Below are 24,067 nucleotides of genomic sequence, written 5' to 3' on the forward strand. Positions count from 1 at the left end.
TCAAAATATATATTTCCCTAAAAAAATCACCCAAGGAAACAAATGTCCATTACAAAATAAAAGTTTGAATTCAAGGTCCTACTTGCATTAGCATTGCTCCACGGTTGTCCCTGTACTCACTAAGCCATAACGGTAAGCCAAGCCTTGGACAATAACCTGAAATGTGACTGTGAAAAGCCAGTTGATATTTGCTAAGTTACAGCCCGTGATTCGGCAGTGGAGGTTATTGGGGTTTGACTAAGTGTGCCCAGAGATGTTCACCTCAGAAAAAAGGTAAAAAATAAACAATAAGGTATGACTCATGGAATTGACTTCCATGAAAGTCTTTTCTTTCAAGCCTATTTCCACTTGTAAATTTGGCTAAATTCAGGACAATGCCATTCAGCAAGGAGCAACTGTTACCATCATCCAGAGGTGTGTCCTTCGCAATGGCGAAGGAGCCTCACCTGACTGGCTAAGCCAGGAGCTGAAAAACAAAATGATATCATTATTGTTTTACTTTTCAGCTCCTGGCTCAGCCGACAGCGTGTGAACGGAGGGGTGGGCCATTGGGGGTGGTGGTGGTGGGGGCGAGGGAGTGGAGTCTGTGTGCTTCTAAATGTGCAAGTGTGTTTTGCACACTTAGGTTTCTCTGAACCTGGCTGTGCTACACAGCCGGGTTGAAGAAACTGAAAATACTCCAGGACACTGTCTGAGGGCCGAACAAGCTGCTCAGACCAATCCTGGTGCTGCTGTCATACTACGCTTAGCATGAGAGCAGCACCAGGGTGGCTTGGGAGCCTGTGATGGTGTTCCAGTCAATGCTGGAACACCAAAAGAAGAACAGAGGAGCTAGGCGGCAGGCGGCGATGGGAACAGGTATGTTTTCTTTTTAGCCCCTGTCCATCCCCTCCCCCTAAGATCATCTTCATTTCTACTTCAGTTAGTATAAAAAGAGTGATTTCATTATAATTAGCAAATGACTTTCTTTTTTAACACTATGATTTTCAGTTAACACAAAAGTGTTTCTTTTCCATATTACATGCATGGTTTATAATATTCTTCCACAATCCTTCTGCTGATTGTAGTATCAACAACAAGTCTAAACTAAATAAATCATGAGACACATATGGACTACTTCAGTTTTTTTAGACTCTTCAATAACATCCAAGGTCAATATTGTTCCTGTCTCACTTTGCTCTTGTCCATCAACTTTCTTAACAAAGGTGTAATGTTTAGATGTTATTGGTACACTACCTGAGGCATGGAGAAAACAACCCTAAATACTGCCTCAGTTTCAAAGCAATCTTACTGCTGGTGGGGTGTCAGTGTAAATGGAAGTTTACTGCTTTTGACTGAGCCATCTTTACCTTCACATCCATGCAAAATAAGGAAATGGTTCCCCACTGTCTCAATACATTGTCAAATGTACAAAAGAGAGGCATTTGACTTCAGTGGGACTTTCACATTTTCATGAAACATTAGGCAGCAGTATTTATGTTTTAAGTCACTTGTTGGAGGGGTTTTTCTACCAGTTTTCAGGAGCTCTTTGTTTCACCTATATGGTGATTCAAGACCTCTTGATCGGGACCTAACACAAAGGTCAGATTTCATGGTCTTAATAGGGTGTCATTAAGTCCTCGATTTCCAGAATATTTGCTTTGCACCTTTCCATCCAGTTATCCATCTGTTTGGCAATACACAGCACCATATTGTCTGAATCGAGGTAGCTTAGATTACTTCCCCCAACCCCTTAACCTGATTGAAAGAACCTCTGACAGTGTAACCAATGTTCACGTTTAATGACCCAGAGCCATCGAATTTTTCTGAAATGCGCCAGTATCAAAATAAGGTATGACATGCTACATGCTCTCCAATTGTTCCTGCATCCCTGTTATCATGTGCTTTAAAGTTACTTTAGACATTTAATCCATACCAATTGGTTTCAGGGCAAAAGGACATAAAATATGCATGGTACACCCTCGCCCTTCTGGTATGTTGATATTTAAATGTTTTCCAGAAACCAAAATGACCTCGGGGTATCCTATATTGAAAAATGAGTTATTTACGTGCATGTAGATTTAAGGCGCCTGTTTGGCATTGTTTCTAGCAATTTTGTGGGATGTTCCTCTACCACACATAAGTATCTAATCCTATAAGCAGGTAATTACAATGGCTAACAACTAGTAATGCCTTCCCTTTTCTTTTTCAAAAGAAGCTCACTATTGAAGATGCAGCCAAAGTTGTATTTGTGTCTTGTCACTCACTTTGCTTTTATGCTGGCACGTAAACATATGCACTTTGCCTTATTGTTACTTTTCTATTGGTTACCCCTGTCTTCTTTATTCCCGTGGGGCCTGAGTAGGCTGTTTCATTGACTAATCAATGGAACCTGGATTGTAAGCACACTAACTTCATACCACCAATCAACAATCCCCTGTTCCCAGCAAATTTTATCACCTATACCAGTCTGAAGACCACCTACCTAACTTCTTAATCTTGTCACCTGACCAACCTCTTTTCCCTGCCTCCATTGCTGGCTCAGTCCTGTATCATATTCCTTTCCTGGTAAACCCAATTTCTGCTATGCTTCCTTGACAACCCCAACAGCTGAAATGCTATTGCTCTGGATCCATCCTTATGTCTAAAGATGTATCTACACTGTAGTATACCCACTCCTAGGAACCACTTCCACCAATGTACTGGGCACAGACACACTCCCAGATAGGCTGTCAGCAATACCATATTCCTCTTCACTATGCAATATTCTTAAAACAATAATTTCCTTTCCACGGTTCACTCTACTTCTTCCCTACTCACTTCACCCGGTCCTTATAATCCCAACATCTTTGACACTCAAGACTCCCTAAAGAACATCTACATAATTATTAGTGAAAGCAGAACCCTCATCAAAACAAACTAGGTTACACCTCCATTCCCTTAAAATGGCCTCCAAACTACTCCATCATTTACATTCTGCCTACTTCAACCCTCAAAATCCTGACTCCATCTCCCCCTGCTGGAGTGTAATACCACAACAATTTACCATAAAATGCTATGAAAGCTAACTTAACTGTTATCATTATTCACCGTCAAATCTTTTTCTATCATGGAAATAATTAAATGTTCCATGTTCTCCATCCTCTTCAACTTTTCCCCATCTTTATCAATTTTCCTCTGTGCCTTGACTTCAGAAACGCCTTCTATGCCTGTCTGAAAACTTTCCTATTGACAGCGCCAATGAGCCCAGCACCAACTCCGTTATTCTCACTTGCCTATTTGCCAAAGACTCTGCGCCATCCAAGTTTTCTCTTCTTCTGCTCCCAATGCCAGCACATGAAACGTCCTCCACTGTGAACAAGATAATGTAAGTGCAATTTCATTGTTAATTCCTGGGACATGTCTGGCTTTAGAAATGACGTTGTGTTTCAAGCATCCCAAACAAACACCTTCAACAACTGGAACACCTTCGAATTACTTGGAGACTGTCCATTAACCAAATGACCACTGACATATTGTTTCAATTGAAAAGCACTTTCTTTTTTGCAAACATGCAAACTTCATGCCCCTAACACCAATGCCACCACTAACTGAATACTGCTTTAGCTGAAAATGGCAAAACCTGCTCCCTGCCTCATCAGAGTGTTCAACTCAGTTTTTTTTTCACTGAATCCCCACTCTGACATTCCATTAAATTGCTGCAAAAACATTCTTCCTATGTTCGAGCCGACCCCTGCTGATATCCTCTCCCTGTGATGCAGAAGAGATCCACCAGTAGCCTTACAGAACCAGCTTGTCCCTACTTAGTCAATCTCAATACACAAACATGATAACACCTTGTGAGGTCCAGCCATTTTCTCCTCCATTGCCTGAATAGCCTTGCCATCCTACCCTTCCCAATCTCCTTCTCCAAGTTTGGCCAAGATGATCTGTTCTTCTCTAGAAGTCCAAACGCTGGCTGCACAATTACAAGTGAGTGCCCTGTTCTCACATGCTCCGCTGATCTTGCCAGAAATGCACGTGGGGGCCTTAGACAGGAGTCCACCACCTTGCTTTTTGACCATGGCTGAGGATGCCTGCACTGACACCACAACCCCATCAACCGATCTGTCCAAAGCATGTACCTGGCCTGGTCTCCTCTCCTCCTAGGTCCAAAGCATCCACTAGATCTCCTCTGCTAAACACCCTGATAAGCTACAATGCTTCCTCTAAACTCTTGACTCCCTGCATGCTATCCACTACAAGCTACTGCCTCTCAAAAATGGCTAATAACAGGCTTCAAATTGCTAAAGAATGCACTGCCTATAAACCAACCACTGTGTAGCCTCAGTGAAGGGGCAGCACAGTGCTGGACATCCTACTTAAACCCTAAAACCCTACCCCACAGCTGTGCCTGGCCAATTACTGCCTTTGTCATCCACCGGGCTGGACTACCCGCCCAAAAACCCCAGGGGGTACATGTCCCTTCAGGGAGCTTCATTTTTGTGTCAGGGTCATCTATCCCCCCTACTCATTGCTTACGACCAGCAAGTTTACAGTCCCAGCACAAGGCTTTCAGATCTTCTGCACTAAAATAAGTTTTTTTTAAATATCCCGGAGACTATTGCATTCCAGTAGACCTACTGAGACCCCCCCTCCCCCCCTTGGCATTTAGCAAATTGCGATGCATTTTTATTGATGGTTTGGTTCCCTCAGATTTTAACTGTAGTCTATCAGCAAATCACGGCACGCTATAGGAAAAGCTAAAGCATAAATTAGGCTGCCGATGGTTCTTTAGCAATTGCTGTAGCAATTGTTTTTCACACACGAATTATGCTGCATAATAGGTGTGAGAAAATCAAACAAATTGCAAGCCTCTGATTTAGAGAAATTGCAGCAATCTGATTTAGTGAAGGAACGCTTATATCTAGGAATAAAATTGAAGACTGATGTATGTTTCATGAATTCTTGTTTTTGGCATGATGAGAATGCACTTGCTCTGAGTGTCGTAATTATTCAATATTACTGTATATTCGTGCCTCTGTATATGAAATGGTTGCACGATGTAAAAGAAAGAGATCTGAAAATGATGTAGGCTGGTGGTATTGCAGAGGTTATGAACATGGGCACATCAGACGAAAATGGATTTCTGTCCTCAAAATGTATTTATCTGTCTCCATACATGTACCGTAATCATGGAGAAAGGATGAAGAGAGACCGATAAGTAATCAAAGTGCATTGTCTAGCAGTAGGCAAAAGAGGAATTGCATCTGAAGATCAAAATGGCTTTACTGACTATATGTATTTATGTCTCTCAAATAATAGTCCAAGGATAGTAATACCGACATGTAGAAACAGGGTGTAGCCATGATTTGCATTCTAATGGGAAAAAAAACCTGATTTGCATGTGGGTTGCTGGATGTGCAGGAGAATTCGCCAGTGGACTTTCATCTATGGTTCTATGTCAGCAGCATCCGTGATCGCTGATTTATCCAAGTCTTGTTTTCTGCTCTCAGCCCTTGCATGCAGTGGCTTTACCAGGCTGCGCTCGGATCCCCGAATGAGGACCTGAAAAGGGTCTTCTTGACAACGCTGAACAAATTTTGATGGGCTCGATGCACAGTGATTGCAGCCTGAGTAAGCGTGACGTACTCCTGTGGTGCTCCTGGCTTACTCACAACTTTCAGGAGTAAGCCAAGAACGCACTGGCTAACTACGGAATTCGAAAATATTACAATAGTAGGCCACTGCAAAATCTTTTTTTAAGTGTACCAGTACATTTTTCTTAGCTGTGTCAGTAAAGCTACGTTGACTGTTCTTTGAGGAAAAAAACAATCAAGATTATAACTTCCTCGAATATCGGTGCTGCAGTCACTCTCATTTCTATTTTTCTTACTAATGGCAGTTTTATTCGATGTATAGTTATATGTCTCTATAGATTGATGTCGAAAAAATTGACATTTTAGGTGAATGCCAATATGGATTTAAGGATTTGTTCAAATCCAAGAGAAATGTTTTCTATTTACTTTTTGTAACACTACCATACATAGTTGTAAAATGTTTACATGTGTTTGAACTTCCTTATAAAGCTATCCTTCCTTCTTATCCTTTACTTCTATTTATCAGGTAGAAGTATTTTCTGTTTGGAAGGTTAGGAGAGTTTGCATTGTTCTATAATAAGATGCCATTGTGATAACATTCAAAAAGTTCAGACTCTTGCCTTCCTCATAAAGCCCTCATGGCTATATACTCTCTATAGCCCCTTCACTAACTTACCCTTATTTGTCCCAACAAAACTTTACAAAGGATATCGTTGTAAACACGTGAGGAATATCAACCTTCACCCTCATATCCAGGCAGTGACACACCAAAAGTTAAATTGAAAGTCCAGTATTAAGCTGCCGGGTAAAAGCTGATCATCTGACTTCTGGATTCTGGACATTCCAAGAACCTGCTGATATTGTGCGTGGTTCACACAGTTTCAGCGAGCAAGCACCATTGTGCCAAACCTTAAAACAACCACACATTTTTAGCAGAGCAAAACTTAGACTAGGAAAGTGTTTACTTAGATATTTCTGGAGTATATGGGAGATTGATGTAATGTTAAATGCTGCCTTTTAAACAAGCTAAGTTAATGAAGAAAGCATGACATCTACCGTAGGATTTATTTATTTTAATGTAATTTATTTTATCTCATTTAGGGTTTTGTAAAGCATTACCTTGTATGCTGATGAAGAAGGCTGAACCTTCAAAAAGGGTAGCTTGCAGTGGTGAGTGTGGTAGCAGATATAAGGCTTCTAACCAGCTATGTTCTACTGTGGTGGTAAACAACTTTGAATAGAGAGTGAGGAGATGTTTTTCTACATTTTTCAGTTCTAATGAAACTCCACCCAGGCTCAATGTTACACAACCCATCCTTGAAGTAAATTATATACCACGAAGGTAATTCACAGGGACTACAATGGATGCAGACAAAAAACAATGGAGGCTGGAATAACACTATTACAACAAAGGTAAAAAAGTGAAATGATTGAATAATGGCACGACAGCTCATACATTCACTGGGCGTTCCATAACAGCATTAAATCAAATTCCCACATTTGGATAACACTGTCACTGGAAATATATTACATGTATAATTAGGAGGGTCACTGGATACCATGCCAATGAAGAGACAAATTAGGTGGCAGGTTAATTAACTTAGACAGAAATCAATCAATCAAAGGATTTATAGAGCGCACTACTCACCCGTTAGGGTCTCAAGGCGCTGGGGGAGGGGGGGTCTACTTGTCGTAAAGCCATGTTTTGAGGCATTTCCTGAATGTCAAGAGGTCTTGGGTCTGGCGAAGGTAGAGTGGTAGGGAGTTCCAAGTCTTGGCGGCTAGGTGGGAGAAGGATCTTCCTCCGGTGGTGGTGCTGTAGATGCGGGGGATGGAGGCGAGGGTGAGGTTGGCGGAGCAAAGATTGCGGGTGGGGGTGTGGAAGGTGAGTCTGTCGTTGAGGTAGGCTGGACCTATGTTGTGGAGGGCTTTGTGTGCGTGGATGAGGAGTTTGAAGGTGATCCTCTTTGATGCTGGTAGCCAGTGTAGGTCTCTGAGGTGGGGGGAGATGTGGTTGCGGCGTGGGACGTCAAGAATGAGGCGGGTGGAAGCGTTCTGGATTCTTTGCTTTGTTTGGAGTTTGCCTGTTGTTCCTGCATAAAGGGCATTTCCGTAGTCTAATCGGCTGCTGACCAGGGAGTGGGTGACAGTTTCCTCGTTTCTACGGGAATCCACTTGAAGATTTTGCGGAGCATGCGGAGAGTGTTGTCGCAGGAAGAGGAGATGGTGTTGACCTGCTGAGTCATGCTGAGTGTGGAGTCCAAGATGAAACCCAGGTTGCGTGCGTGGGTGGTGGGTGAGGGTGCAGATCCTAGGGAGGTGGGCCACCAAGAGTTGTTCCATGCTGAGGGGTTGGTGCCAAAGATGAGGATTTCTGTCTTGTCTGTGTTTAACTTGAGGTGGCTTGATTCCATTCAGCTGACGATGGCTTGAAGTCCGCTGTGGAGGTTGTTCTTTGCAGTTGTAGGGTCTTTCGTGAGGAAGAGGATTAGCTGAGTGTCGTCTGCATAAGAAACTATGTTGATGTGGTGGGTTCGTGCGATGTTGGCGAGGGGAGCCATGTAAACGTTGAAGAGCGTTGGGCTGAGCGATGATCCTTGGGGGATGCCACAGATGATTCTGGAGGCTTCTGACAGCAAAACAGTGGGAGGCAGACTGTCTGGGTTCTGCCTGTGAGAAATGACGAGATCCAGTCAAGTGCCTTGTCGCGGATTCCAGCGTTGTGGAGGCGTGTGCAAAGAGTGTGACGAAGGCTGCGTAGAGGTCCAGGAGGATGAGTGCTGCTGTTTCTCCTTCGTCGAGCATGGTCCTGATGTCTGTGGCAGCAATGAGTGCGGTCTCAGTGCTGTGGTTTTTGTGGAATCCGGATTGGGAGGTGTTGAGTGCCTGTCTTCCAGGAACCAGGATAATTGGCTGTTCACAATGACCTTGGCTGGGAAGGGGAGGAGGGAGATCGGCCGGTATGAGTCATCTGGGTCTGCCTTTGGCTTCTTCAGCAGGGCGTTGACTTCTGCGTGCTTCCATCTTTTTGGGAAGGTGGCTGACTCGAAGGAGCTGTTGATGGTGTCGCAGAGGTGGGGAGCAAAGATAATGTTTGCTTTATTGAAGATATGGTGTGGGCAGGGGTCCGATGGTGATCCGGAGTGGATGGAGGCCATGGTGTTGGTGGTGTCTTCTATGTTGATGGGGGTCCAGGTGTGGAGGAGGTGGATGTTGCTTGGGGCATTGGTTTTGTGGGTGTTTGTAGTCAGCTGGTGGGTCGGGGGTTGAAGCTGTTGTGGATTTCTTCTATCTTTCGATAGAAGTGGGTTGCGAGTGAGTTGCAAAACTCCTGTGATGGCGGGGGTTCGTTGGAGCAGGTCCTGGGAGTGGAGAGCTCTTTGATGATGCTGAAGGGCTCTTTGCTGTTGTGGGCATTGCTGTCAATGCGGTTTTTGAAGTGGGTCCTTTTGGTGGTGCGGATCAGTTGGTGATGTTTGCGTATGGCATCCTTGAAAGCGATGTGGTTGGAGTTGGTAGGTTCAAGCTGCCAGGTTTTTTCCATTCTGCGACATAGCCATTTGGATTCCTGTAGGTCTGGGGTGAACCAGCAGGCCTTGATTCTGTGGGGGGTGTTTTTTTTTTTTTTTTTTGAGCGGTGCAAGGGTGTTGCCGCAGTCCTCTATCCAGCGATGCAGTTTGGTGGTGGCTGTGTTGGGGTCCGAGGTCCCAGGGGGTGGGGCCCGGGCGAGAGTGGAAATCAGTTGATCCGTTGATATTTTGCTTCAGTTGCGTCAGGGGGGTTGTGTGCGGTGGTGGTGAGTGACTGGTTTCTCGTAGGAGAAGTGGATGCAGCGGTGGTCTATCCAGCTGAGTTCGGTGGTGTGGCTGACATGGTTGCTGGCTGAGAAGATGGGATCGAGTGTGTGGCCTGCAGAGTGGGTGGGTGAAGTGACGAGTTGCTTGAGACCGAGGTTGGCAAGGTTTGTTGATTAGGTTGGTGGTGTTGATATCGTTGCTATTTTCTAGGTGGAAGTTCAGGTCGCCGAGGAGGATGTAGTCCATTGAGGCAAGGGCTTGGGAGCTGATGGCGTCGGCGATGGCGTCGCAGAACTGCGGTCTGGGGGTCTGTAGACCAGTGTTCCTCTGAGGGTGTTGTTGATGTGGATTTTGAAGTGCAGGTGCTCGGCGGATTTGATGGTGTTGAGGGAGTTGGTGGAGACTCTTATGGTGTTTTTGTGGACTATGGCTATTCCTCCTCCTGGTATGTTGCTGCGGTCTCTTCTGGTGATCTTGTAGTTTTCTGGTATGGCTATGGCTATGTCGGGTTCTGAGGCCGAATTCATCCAGGTTTCGGTGAGGAATGCGACGTCAGGCGAGTATGTGGTCAGTAGGTCCCAGAGTTCAATTGCAGGTTTGTGGATGGAGCGGGTGTTAAGCAGGATGCATCTAAGGCAGCTGTCTGTGGCTTTGAGTTGGAGTTTGGAGGTTAGGTTGCAGTTGAAATTGCAGGCTTTGCAGGAGAAGGGTCATTTGGTGCGTGTCGGTGTGGACTGGAAGCAGATGGAGGAGCGTCCTGGATTGAGGGCGTGGAGTTTGTTGGCAGTGTAGTGGTGATTGGTGGCATAAGAGGGGAGGTGGGAGGTAGTGGCAGCTGGGAGGAGGGAGGGAACCTCCAATGGGAGTGCGGGGGATGGGCAGCAAGCTACAAAGCGGGAAAAGGCTGCGGAGACGAGGAGGAGGGAGGGGGGAGGGGCCACAGCAGCGAAATCCTTCAGGGAAAACACCAAAATGGCACACGTACCGGGAGCAGTGAAGAGGAGGAAGTGACCTGCCTGCAAGAATATTGAAATACTGGAGCGATGTCCATGGGTAAAAGTCTTTTAGGATCTTTGCAAGATCAACTACATCCTGTGTTCACATAACTTTCATATTTAGCTGGGTGTCATAAGTGTAATCATGATAATAGATGTTTGACTGTCTCAAGACAGACCTGTAGGGTTGCTTGCATGCAAGGAAGAGTGTCACAGAAAGAATGGAACTGTGAGGAAGTCCCTGGAAAAAGAGATGATAGACTGGAGAGAGAGTTCAAATGTTTATGTTTTGAAAGTAATTGAAAAATTACAGTTCTAATCATCTCAGAATAGTGTCACTGATCCAAATATGTTCTTTCTGGAGCTTTAGGAAGGGTACTTGCTTGATCATGTCAAATGCTGCTGACAATACAAAAAAAATGAGTAGGCACAATTTGTTTTGTCTAGGATTTGCAGTGCATCTTCCACTATCTGTAACATTGTGGTCTCTGCTTTGCATCCTGACCTAAAGCACAATTTTATATTCTTTAGGGAGGTTGTGGTTTTCTAGAGGTTCGATACAGAGAACGGATTTAGTTGGGTCTTCAGGGTCTACACATGGTTGTTTGAGTAGAAAAGTTATAATTTCAATAGTAAGGGCTTGATTTAGATTTCAGCGGATGGGTTACTCTCAACATTGACAGGTGTCACCTTCACTGAAATCTAAATCCCACTATTTCCAATGGGATTTATGTTTCAGTGGATGGGATATCCCTCACCACTGTGATGGCGTAATCAATCCACTGAAAGCTAAATCAGGCCCTAAGTCTTGTACTAGAGAGGAGGTGATCAAATTTAAATAGGGAATAAGGAACAAACTTATATCTTTAAGAATATTTTCTTAGATAGTGTCTGGAACACCTCAAGTGGGATGAAGCTTCAAGCCACAGCAGAAGAGGGCTACACAATGCTGGATACTATGATCGGAGATTCTGCTGAACAGTATTTGCTCCTGTGGAGAAGAAGGTAGTGAGAGCTACAGAGAACTCAGAGCGACTGTTAACACAAATGTCTACTTTCTAAAAGTGCCATTGTCAGAACTGTGACTTAAAATTCTACTTTACAATTGAATATATTTTCCAACTAAGCATTCACACCTATTAAATGGAATAAGGTAACCCAGTGTTATCCAATGGTAGACACAGGGCTTAAATTTAGGAGTTTCTCAATACTAGGACATGTAAAACTTAAACGTAGCTAGCCTACATTTTGAATACAACACATCCTGCCATGTAGGCTGTTTTGGTTATATGTCAGGGGCGAAATACATGTTTTAGAAATGAAGGTTTAGGACTGGTACAAGGTTTCTTTTGCCAGTTTAAAACTGTACACAGTGCAATTCTAGGCCTGAGACTTATTTTATAAGACTAATTAAGTGGGCGGCACAATGAACAATGCATGCCCACTAGTAACATTTAATTTATAGGCTGGGAGTACATGTAGTACCATATACTACGGACTTATGAGTAAACTATGTATGCCAATCAGCAGTTGTAAGCCAACTGTACCATGTTTTAAGGAGAGACCAAAAGAACTTAAACAATGGTGAAGTGCAAAGCGTCCTTATGCCTACAAAAACGAAGTTCAGAAAATAGGAGGAGTGTAGGAAAAACATTTGGATAGACCAAATCAAGGATGATAGGTCCAACAGGTTTGCCTTTAGACTCTGCTGGGGTATTGATTGACTGCGAGGGAATCATACATTCCAGTACAATCAGTTAATGTTTTTGAAGCCTCCGATCCAAAAAATAGATTTTTAGTTTGATCCTATGAATGAAGTTTGATACAGAGAAGAGAGATAGGCACTGGGAAGGCACAAGCACAAATTAAATTAGAAGGTCGGGGTTTGTGTCTTTCCCATTTTTTGAGGTTATGTCTTAGCAGAAAGTTGAACAATCATGATATAGTGATATTGTTTGCATCCACCTAAAGATTGGTGATGTTCTCCAAAATACTTTAATTTGTGACAGAAGAGGTTGTTTGCACCTGTAATTTTCATGGCTTGTTCTAATAATAATTTCTGCCCTTGGATGGTAAACAATGTGGTATATTCTGTGCTTAATTTCTAAGGATTTTACTCCAATGGACAGATTTTATAATTAAGGAGTTTGTATACCGTGGAAAACAATTGCAACATCTACAACTATTTGTTCCTTCTAATCTGGGTGAATGATTTTGATATCCCAAAGGCATGAGGGTGTTGGGAAGTGATGGACCAGATTCTCCTAGTCAAACTTGTCAGAAATAGTAACAGTGGAGTAACAAAAGTCCCTTCAGTCCCCATGGTGCGGGGGAGGCCTGAGCTCCAGGCGTCCCCTCAAATCAAATCATTAACATTTATAAAGCGCGCTACTCACCCGTGCGGGTCTCAAGGCGCTAGGGGAAAGGGGGGGGGGTTACTGCTGCTCGAAAAGCCAGGTTTTTAGGAGTCTCCGGAAAGCGGAGTGGTCCTGGGTGGTCCTGAGGCTGGTGGGGAGGGAGTTCCAGGTCTTGGCTGCCAGGAAGGAGAAAGACCTCCCACCCGCCGTGGAGCGGCGGATGCGAGGGACGGCAGCGAGCGCGAGGCCAGAGGAACGGAGGAGGCGGGTGGGGACGTAGAAGCTGAGGCGTCGGTTGAGGTATTCCGGTCCCTTGTTGTGGAGGGCTTTGTGTGCGTGGGTGAGAAGTCGAAAGGTGATCCTTTTGCTGACTGGGAGCCAATGCAGGTGTCTCAGGTGTGCGGAGATGTGGCTGTTGCGGGGTACGTCGAGGATGAGGCGGGCCGAGGCGTTTTGAATGCGTTGCAGGCGCTTTTGGAGTTTGGTGGTGTTCCCAGCGTAGAGGGTGTTGCCGTAGTCCAGGCGGCTCGTGACGAGGGCGTGGGTCACGGTTTTTCTAGTGTCGGCGGGGATCCAGCGGAAGATCTTGCGGAGCATGGGGAGAGTGAGGAAGCAGGCGGAGGACACGGCGTTGACTTGCTTGGTCATGGTGAGAAGGGGGTCCAAGATGAAGCCGAGGTTGCGGGCGTGGTCTGTGGGGGTCGGTGCGGTGCCGAGGGCCATGGGCCACCAGGAGTCATCCCAGGTGGACGGGGTGTTGCCGAGGATGAGGACTTCCGTTTTGTCAGAGTTCAGCTTTAGGGGCCTGAGCCTCATCCAATCTGCGACATCCTTCATACCCTCTTGTAGGTTGGTCTTGCCGCTGGTGGGGTCCTTGGTGAGGGAGAGTATAAGTTGGGTGTCGTCGGCGTAGGAGGTGATGATGATGTCGTGCTTGCGTACGATGTTGGCGAGGGGGCTCATGTAGACATTGAAGAGTGTTGGGCTGAGCGATGAGCCTTGAGGTACGCCGCAGATGATCTCGGTGTGGTCTGAGAGAAACGGTGGGAGGTAAACTCTTTGTTTGGGAGCACAGTAACCTGCCTTGAGAGCTCCTGAGTGAGTCTGGAGAGGGGACCCTCCATGTGCTGTGCAGGAGGGCCCTCTCGTGTTTTGTTATGCCACTGAATAGTAAGTCTAAGTTCTTTTTCTGGGTTATCTTTCTTTGACCACTGCTCCAGAGTAGAAAGAAGAATGCTCAGTTTTAGTAACAGGGCTGAGGAGATGGAATCCAAATAGGATTGCTCGGGTTAATGTTGTTGCGGTAGATTTGAGGTACTAGATTTGTTTCACCACTGAGAATCGAAATCTCAGAGACGAACTTAGATGGTTCCAGAGTCCTAAATGTGGTATAACATAAACCTGTTCTTCAGTGCTGCCCTTGGATAATGCTTGCATCATCTTTTGGTTGGAGGTTCTTTAATATTTCAAGTAATGGCCATAAACAGAGTGCTGGAAAATTAAAGGCTAAGTGGGAGCATAGATGAGACTTGACATTGATTTTATGTGTACACATGTTTTCATGGGCACAAAAGAGGTTGCAAAGGCTTTCAATGAGTGTAAACACAGAAAAGAGAAATAGATGTAAAGATACATACACTGTCATTTCAAAGGGGACTTACCACAGTTTAGGGCATACAAATAGAACATCACTCACTTTGTTGTGTCTGAGTAAGAAGTTGTGAGAAGATACTGCTTCCCTCCAGATATGTTCCTGGATAGGTTTGCAGAATATGAACAGCAGGTCATCCCATCAGAATCACTGGTTAACTTCTGCAGTGCATCACCCTGTCACTGTCAGTCTAGATTTGGAAATGTATGCCACAACAGGTCTAATACGACCCACGTGCTAGGTGCCATTGATTACACCCATAGGTCATTCTGCCACACCAACCAAGTACACACCATTTTCCAGGGATGGCTCCTCCATTAGAGAGGAGGAAGGCCACCCACTTAAATGCCCTCAGAAAAGCCCCAGACACGAAAAATAAAATGGTTATGAAGTTAATTCATTGCCATTTTATTTTTCTTCAACCTGTTCTGAACCAAGGGACAGGACGGGGTGGGGCCTGCTGAGTAGAGGCATTGATGGGCTGACTGTTTATTAGTTTATAGTGCACATGTCACTTTGGCTGACCATCTTGCAATGTCCAGCCTGATATGTACACTAGAAGCCTCTCAACCTGTCTAAGACAGCTGGCTTGAGAGCCTGCACAAGCCTCCAGTGTCCTCGGGAGTGCACTCCAATCCTGGCACTTTTCTCATGCTGGTTAACAGCATCACTTTTTATTTTTTCATTTATGTATTTATTTTATTTCTGTCATGTATTTATTTTATGCACCCATCCATTTCCCTGCCCCTCCTATTGCCGTACTTTCTGTACTTGCCAGCCGCCACTGCCATTTTCTCAACAGACACCACTGGAACATGGTCAATGTGCAAACTGTCCTTGTTGTCAAGACTCACTTCACACAGCTCCAAGGAACTACTTTGCTGTCCTTGTTCTCTTGTATTTGGAGGGCAATCATAACTTTAATTCCATAGACAAAAGTGATCCACATATGTTGTGAATCAACCACAAGTTGCTGCAAAGTATCTGGCTGCATTTTCAGAATTCAAATTCCTTTGAAAAATGAATTAAAATGAAGTGAATTATGTTTTTCACTATGTCAATAAGCCTAATAAATGAGAAGCGTATTTTTTTGCCAACATTGACATTTCCTTCTGCTGATTGTCAAAAGTTATTCATAGTTAAAATTAAAACATTGATTAAAGTTATCAGAAACTAAATGGCAATGTATCTAAAATTTTGATACCAGGACTAATTTGAACATGATTGCTTCCACTTTTCACCAAAGTGTTTCACGGATTAATCTTATTTAAGATTATTTCCTGATAACTTTTTAAAATGTTAAATACCTTACCTTTTCTGACCTTTCCTTTGTGTAGCTTTGGGCATTTTTCAAAATGTTATCCGCAAATTATGAAATTTGTATAGATCTATGTCTGAATGAGAAGACTTTCCTTTTAGTACCGCTTTGACAAATTATTCCAGGACCTTTATTAAAATCTTTATCAGAGGGGCTGTATAAGATGTTCCCTCTATTTGCAGAACACAATTTAATTTTTAAAAAAACATCAACGTTTTCATGGATTTATAAAATGACTGTAGTAGATTCATAGACTGATCAGGAAATTGTATTTTAGTTGGTACCAACTAGAGAACATCTCATGAGACTCAACTGAGTGCCTTTGTATTGGTATTTGTGTTTGGAATTTGTAAAGTGCATTATACCCAGAGATGTCAAAGTGCTAGAAATAAAGAAAGAAGCTATAATGTGAGAAAAGGCCAATCAATCACAGAAGGGAGAAAAACAAGATTTTCAATTTCTTGCAGAAAGCAGTTTGAGAGGTGAAATGAGGAATGCAAGAGAGTAACCCATTCCACAGCTAGGCTGCAGCAACAGAAAAGAACCACCCGCCCCATCTGCCTTTCTGAAATCTTGGTGTATTCACCTTCCTAGGAGAGGGCAAACTCAGCTGTCTGTTGGGGTTATACCAGTGGAAGGCCGTTCTCAGGGCCAGCAGTCCCTGCAGATGAAGAGCAGTAGGAACCAGGCAAACGGCTTTGAAGGTCACACACTTTCTGATCAGCAGCCAATAGAGGGACCTAATGCAATCCCTAACCGAAATGCGTTTAGGGATATCCAGGACCAGACGTGCAGCCACATTTTGAACTAAGTCATTTTAGAGTAGATTTATTAATATTTAAATACAGAAAAATGTAATAATCCAGCTGAGAAGTAGTATGCATGATGCAACTCTGAGCTTGGTAGGGATGAAAGGGAAGATCTTTTTTAAGATTCTAGTGATAAAAAAGAGGTGCTCATTGTCCTCTTGGCCTGAGTATCAAAAGAAAGGGCGCTATAAAAAATTACACCTACGTATTTAGCTTTAGCAGCCAGGAGCCAGATGTATCAAGCTCCCGGGTTTCATTTTTTAAATAGCGAATTTTAAGAAGTCACTATTGTGGAAATGCAAAATGGGATGTATGAAAATTGAGAGTCGGTAATAGCGATTTCTTAAAATTCGCAATCGCTATTTAGAATTTGAAAATACCGACCGCAAAAAATAGCGAATCAGTACTTGCAAATCGCAAATTGCGAAAACGGCATCCTGGAACAGCCTGAAGACATCACAATCAGGAAGATGAATCACCCCATGCTGTTTCCAGAAGCCCCACCCACAGGAGCAGGCAGAGAGACCCAGCCAAGCACCAGGGAGGCAGCCTTGAGAGCCAGCCAGGACCAAACAGGATCATGGCCACTGATGGGAATGTGAAGGAGAAAGGACACAGGAAGTGCAAGCTCAAGTTCAGTGAGCATGAATTGGAGGTGCTCACTGAGGAGGTGGTCAAGAACCAAGACAAACTCTTTGGGAAAAACTCAATACAGGTACCTGAAAGTGAGAAGAGGAAACTGTGGTCAGACATCCAGACCAAAATATTCGCAGTGGGTGTTGCGCAGCGCTCCATCAAGGAGATACGCAAGGGATGGTGTGACTTGTGTCCATGTGCAAAAGAAAGGGTAGCCAGCAGGCTAAAGGAGGCAAGAAGCACTGGAGGAGGAACGCCCACCCAGACACTGTCTACACCAATGGAAAACATGGTGGAGTTGACACTGCTTCCTGAAGCTGTCAGTGGTGTCACTGACATTGACACCTCAGACACACCCAGGACCAACAAAGGTAAGGGCAGTAATGATGTTTTCCACATATGTGCATGTACAAATGCCCCTTATATAATAGCTATTGGCACTATGCAGTGTGATAACTAGTCCATGGCACATCTTACATACAACACAACATTGCCTTATGGGAGTGGTAGTCCACACCCCTAAAGTGCAACTACCACATACATATCAAGATAGTGTAAAACCAAATAGAGAAACAACACAAAATACTCTCAGTAATACTATGCCAGTGGACATTTAATACTATTACACAACTATTTGAGTACTATTAAAAAATGACATGCTGCACATTGTTGTTGCGGATGTTCGAGGCCCTGACGCAGCAGAAGGTGGCAATGTGGGGGGTAGCGAAACTCAGCCATAGTCCAACCCAAACACCAGTGAGTCCTTCATACATGCACCAACTAGACGCAGGGCAAGAGTGCTACCTCTCTCTGAGTATAACCTGGACTCTCATGAAATGCCAGATGAAGAACCCACACCACCCCCAGAGGCTAGAAGCAGAGTAAGATAGCAGTCCATGCCCCAGTGTCAGTCCACTCCCCTCAGTATGCGTTGTGAAGCAGGCAGACAGTCCACAGAGGAAGGTGAGGGCCCATTACTCTTTGGGGGCCTTGAGGCTTCCATGCTGAAAGTGCAGCACCTGCAATGTAAAGACATGAGTCAATGCACAGGCAGTTGGTGTCAATCAATCATAAAATGGGCGCAATGCAAAGGCAGTTTGAGTCTCACAATAACAACATGGGAACAATGCACAAGCAGGTGGATGCACTCAATGACAACATGGGAGCAATGCACAAGCAGTTCAAGTCTCTCAATGAAAACATGGGAGTAATACACAAGCAGTTCGAGCCTCTTAATGAAAACATGTGCAAGCTGCATGAGGGACAGCAAACAGCGGCAGAAAATACAAAGAAGATGACAAACGCCATTAGGGAACTCTGCACTTTGATTCAACAGGAGCATGTCAGACACCGTAGGCTCCATCTCCAATTGTTGGGCAGGTTGGATGGGTTCTGCAGATCTGTCAATCAGCTTACTACTGCAACTACCTTTATATCACAACGTACAAGTGGAGATGGCACATTGCAGTCGGGACATTGCTCAAGGATTGGTGCAAATAACCAATGATTTGGAGACATTGCAGACAGCACAGAGTGCTACAAACAGCGAACTGGGTGGTGGGGATAGTGAGGAGCTCTCTAGCCTCAGCAGCCTCACAGCCCATGTGATGGATCCTAGGTGTCGCCGTACGAGACACAGTACTGTCGTTGAACCTGCTACTAGAGGTTCCACCGAGGCCACTGAGCACTCAAGTGGAGTGCGCGGAAGTAGGAAGAAATGTTGAGGGGTACAGGGGACTAGCTGAACATGTAGCAAAACAGTTATACTATGATGCTAATAGTGTGATACTGTTACTAGCACTTGTTTGTCTATAGTGCATAGCTATGTCCTAATCACACATATATTACCTGAAGTCAAGGCAATAAAGATGCTACCTACAGCATTACATAAAATAGATGTGGTATTGTCATTACTTACATCAGAAATAGTTGTGCGTGATCTCAGCACGTCTTTGGCTGCCCTCTGCTGCACTGCTTCTGTCTGCTGGGTGAAGGGGTGGCAAGGGATCATCATCCTCATCTGGGTCCGGCTCAGTGGGTTCTACAGGTATGCCCCTCGTTGTAGCAATTTTGTGCAACATAGCACATGTAGCCACGGGTTTGCATGTTGTTTCAGGGCTGTATTATAATGTACCACCACTCTTGTGTATGCATCTGAAGCGGCTCTTCAGCAGGCCAAAGGTCCTCTCAACAACGCTGCAGGTTGTCGAGTGAGCAGCATTATACCTCCTTTTGGCTGGTGTGGCAGGACTCAGGTAGGGCGTCAGTATGAATGACCGCACGGCATAGGCACTGCCTCCTAGAATGACAGGAGAGTAAAATTAGTAATTGAAATCCGTGACATCACATGTACATCAATGTGACATTGTCAACTATTACATTACCCAGTAGGTATCCTTCACCAAACTCCCCAGCAAGTAGTCTTGAGTATATTCCACTGTGCTGAAAGATGTAGGAGTCATGTGTGTTACCTAGGTATCTGGCCAGGAGATCGGTTGTAATGTTGGAGGCATTGCTAATTACTTGTATGTTCATGCAATGTGTACTTTTACGGTTCCGATAAACATACTCTGTGGCCGATGGTGGACAGATAGCTACATGTGTCCCATTGAGGGCGCCTATTACTTGTGGGAATTGGGCAATCTGGTAGAAATCAAATTTTGTCTATAGTAATTCCTATGGTTTATACTGCTACTCGGTTTCTAGATTCTTTGCATTATATTTAATTGAGGTATGTTCCTCCACTCTGGAGTTACAGTTCAGACCATACTGACATTTGCTTTCCAAAAATATGGATCTCCATGTTGCCAACATTCAGTTTTATTCAATTAATTTTCATCCAGATATTAATTTCAATCATGCAGCATTTTAACCTATACCCTAACTTGAGTATGTCATCTGTAATAGACACAATAATTTGGGTATCATCTACACATGATAGTATTTGGAAACCAAAAGACTTTATCTACTTTCCTAAGGGGGAAATGTATAAGATAAGCAAAGTAAGGCTGAGGGAGGAACCCTGTGGAACCCTAAACAGCACCTGGAAGAATTCTGCCCTAAAATGACCACACCCAACAGTGTCAGTCCTGTCATTGAGAAAGGACTCCAGGAGGGCCAAAGCAGAGTCCCTCGAACCTGCCCAGTACATATATGGGCCAGACGCGAAGGGGACACCATATCCAATGTCACTGAGAGGTCCAGTAGTATCACTATGACAGACCCTCCCTGATCCCCCTGGCAGCAGATAGCATCGGTAGCCACTAGCATGGTAGATTCCATGCTGTGGCATCTCTGAAATCCATTCTGCGAAGGATCCAAACAACCTTGGGTGAACAAGAACTATGTCAGTTCCTGATTAATATATTTTTCAAAGATGTTTGTAGGTGTGGGTAAAAGAGAGATAGGACACAAATTGCTTAGGTCCTCAGGGTCTCCATTAGGTTTCTTTTAAGGGGGATAACTATTGACTCCGTCCATGATGGGAAAAAAATATCAGTTATAAGAATTTGATTAAAAACACTTTCAGGAAAAGAGGCAATCTGATTTGGTACCAACAGTAAAATTCTGGGAGAGCACAGATCATAAGGTGAACCGGATTTTAAGTGCAAAAGAAGCTTTTTAATGTTTAAAAGTTAAAGAGGGGGGAAGCCAGATAGAGTAGAAGATGAGGCGGACTTAATTGCCTCCTCAGTTTTATCCAAGGGAGGCCTATCTTCACTAGAACTGAAGCATGACACAATCTTAATAATCTTATCCCTGAAGTAAGCTGTCACACTGTTACAAAAGACTTCCAAACTTGCTATGGCTTGCTGGGCTTGCGGAGAGGAAAGACTGTTGAGCACTTTAAAAAGTTCCTTGGAAGTGTGAAAAGCCGACCTTATTTTCCTAGAAAAATAAGAAGACTTAGCTGTCATGATGCATTCTTATACCTGTGCATCAATTCCTTATGCTTATATTTTGCTTATAGAGGACTTAAGCCTCCATCGCCGCTCATGCATTTTGTACTGGCGTCTATGAATTATTAAGTTCCCTGAGAACCAGGGGGCAGTTGTTCTGGTTTTGGAGCTGAACTTAGTGGTTAGAGAGCAATATGATTAATGTCATTTGTTACAATCATGTTGCAATCTTCTGCAGTGTGTGTCAGTGGTCTATCAGTCCTTTCTAGAGATTCACTAAGTGCTACTTCTTAGCCTTCAGAGGAAATTTTATTCCACCTTCTGAAAGTGGTGGCATTGCTCCACAACTGACCTCTATGCTTCCGTTAAGGAATTTTAAAAGGTACCAAGTGATCTGTCCAGCACAGCGGGAGAATATTTGACATCTCTAGAGCATCATGATTAACAAAAATAACATATATATAGTGTCATGCCATATGATTAGGTCAATTTATCACTTGGGTGAAACCAAAGTCCTTCATTAATTCCAACAACCTAGTGGAATCATTACATTCTATGTCCTCCAGTACCCCAGGATTGTAAAATTGGGATAAGTAGTGTAAGGTCCCAATGTGAGGCTCCAGTCCATGATAAAGTTAGTTTGGGGACCCGGGGGCGATAGATGAAGAGACCCTAAAATGTCAATTTATGATTAGCTTTGATCCTTTATAGGTTCTAGCATGCAGTTCAGAGAATTTTAAAAAATCAAGGCCAGTAGTCTCTTGCCCAGTTCTCTGTAATAAACAGACAGTATTAGCCTTGTGAGAGAATCAGTTATTTAATTTCAGTACAGTGCTTGGCCATAGACTGAGCGTTAATCAAGGCACATAAAATCACCTCTTGGCCTGGAAAACCCTGAGTTGTGAAACTTTCTTTATTATTAAGTGTGGGGGTTCCAGCATCCACAAATAACACAGACTGCCAGTTACAGTGCGAACAGTGACCTATAAATGTGTCTGCTGGGTTAAAAATATCATACTCTTTCCTCTCAGCTTTAGAACACCGTCCAAAGAGCTCGGCACATGAGTATTGATAAGGCTTACCCTTGGAGTTAAACCTGACAGCATTCCTGGCCCCAGGCGCCATCCAGGCATGGAGGGGTGAAGACGGGCTTGCCTTTCGTGAGCCTTTGGTATGCCATTAGTGCATCCACGCATTAGTGTACCTTGTATCCCCCAACATGCACATGTCATAGAAGCTAGAGAGCTACCCTGTCCCATTCCGTGGCACCAGTACCAGCAAGATGGCCGACAGAGAAACACCACTGCGGGCTTTGACAGGCATCACAGGATGAAAAAGGAGCATCCCGGAAAGCAGGGGCCGTGCAAGAGCCACAAGTGCATAAAAGGTCAAAATGACTTTAAAAGTCCACACATGGCAGCTTTATTTATAAAGAAACAATACCCCCACAAACAGCCACAAATCTTGAACTTGAAAATCAGTAATCAACTCACAGCAGGATTAAAAACAAATAAAAACAGTAAAAAAGTTAAGGGATTGTTCTCACAATATACAGCTTCACAATAGAGCAAGTGTCTGCCCGTCAGCGTGTCTTTTATCCCCCAACAAGCACATCTCATAGGAGCTAGAGCACTCCCCTGCTCCACTGTGTGACCCCAGTACCACCAAGAAACGTCACTGCGGCACTGTGGCACTCATGACACAAACAAGTATAACCAGTTAGGGCAAGCTTACATTTAATATCTTCCTGATTGCAACTCTCATTTGCAGTTGTGAGTTTCCTTAAAGTACTTGAAACACTCTTCTAATTTAGTTTTTGTGTCTTCACAGTGTGAAGATATAACCTATGAACCTCCATCAAACGTTGATCTCCCCTCCCTATGTTGGTGCTACCATATGAAACCTGGGGAGAGACGATCAAGGTGTGGTAGTTACTTAAAATATATAATTAGAAGATGTCAAAGAAATGCACAAAACATTTGGATTAATAATTGTGGCAGAAGACCCAACTGTGTAGGTTTGCGATGTAACAACTGATACTGTAAATAGTAGTTTGGTGCTTATTTATATATTAAAAAGGATAGAAATCAATTAAGTCCGGACAACATTTCAACCACAGCCCCTGATATGGGACTTACTGTATAGTCAACGCTTAAAGTTGAGCTTATTACATCAGAAGAGTCAAAGTGTAAATGATGCATCAGGAAGGTGTTTATATTATTAAGGAAATTGACAGTGCAGATTTTGAGAAAATTGATTCAGAAAATTGGAGATATCTCCAGGAAAGATATTTTAAAACTATATCAAAATGACCAATGTTATTACATCAAGCTAAACATCACAGACAATAAACAACTCAAATCTATAGCAATTGTGGTTCACAAAAAAATAATTATTTGAGTGATAATGACAGATTTTTGTCATGAAAAAACACTTGTAGGGTGTATATATATATATATATATATGTATGAACATATATATATATATATATATATATATATATATATATATATATATATATATATATATATATATATATATAAATAAATAAAGAGACAATTCCAGAAAACGTAATCAACACTTTGACAGTGGTTTCCGTCAGGGCCAGAAACGTCTGTCGGACCGATGAACATTGCTAAATTTGATCATTGACCTTGGAGAGAACGGCTCAACCTCCAAATGGTATATCAGGCCCTAAAAGCGAACTGCCATAGGAAATAACAAGTCTTAGTTCCACAATCCATAACTCACATAACATCCTTGCAACCTAACTTTCATATCAAATGTAACTTATTTCACCACTCAATTCATTTTCTAGATGGATTATGTTTCGCTCATTTCCTGCACTTGATTCAGTGCTGACTGCTTAGGCATTTATTTATTTATGCATTCATAAGTGTCATAAAATCTATGCTACATAATGAGTTTAACGGGTTTCGGAACAACATTAACAAGATGGTGGTGCTACTGGTTAACGTTTCACAAATGGAAGAAATAGCCAGGCAGATAGTAAAACAAACCTGCCAGGCTTTGCAGACTGGAATTA

This window comes from Pleurodeles waltl, chromosome 2_2 (genome assembly GCF_031143425.1).
Source record: "Pleurodeles waltl isolate 20211129_DDA chromosome 2_2, aPleWal1.hap1.20221129, whole genome shotgun sequence".
Taxonomy (NCBI): domain Eukaryota; kingdom Metazoa; phylum Chordata; class Amphibia; order Caudata; family Salamandridae; genus Pleurodeles; species Pleurodeles waltl.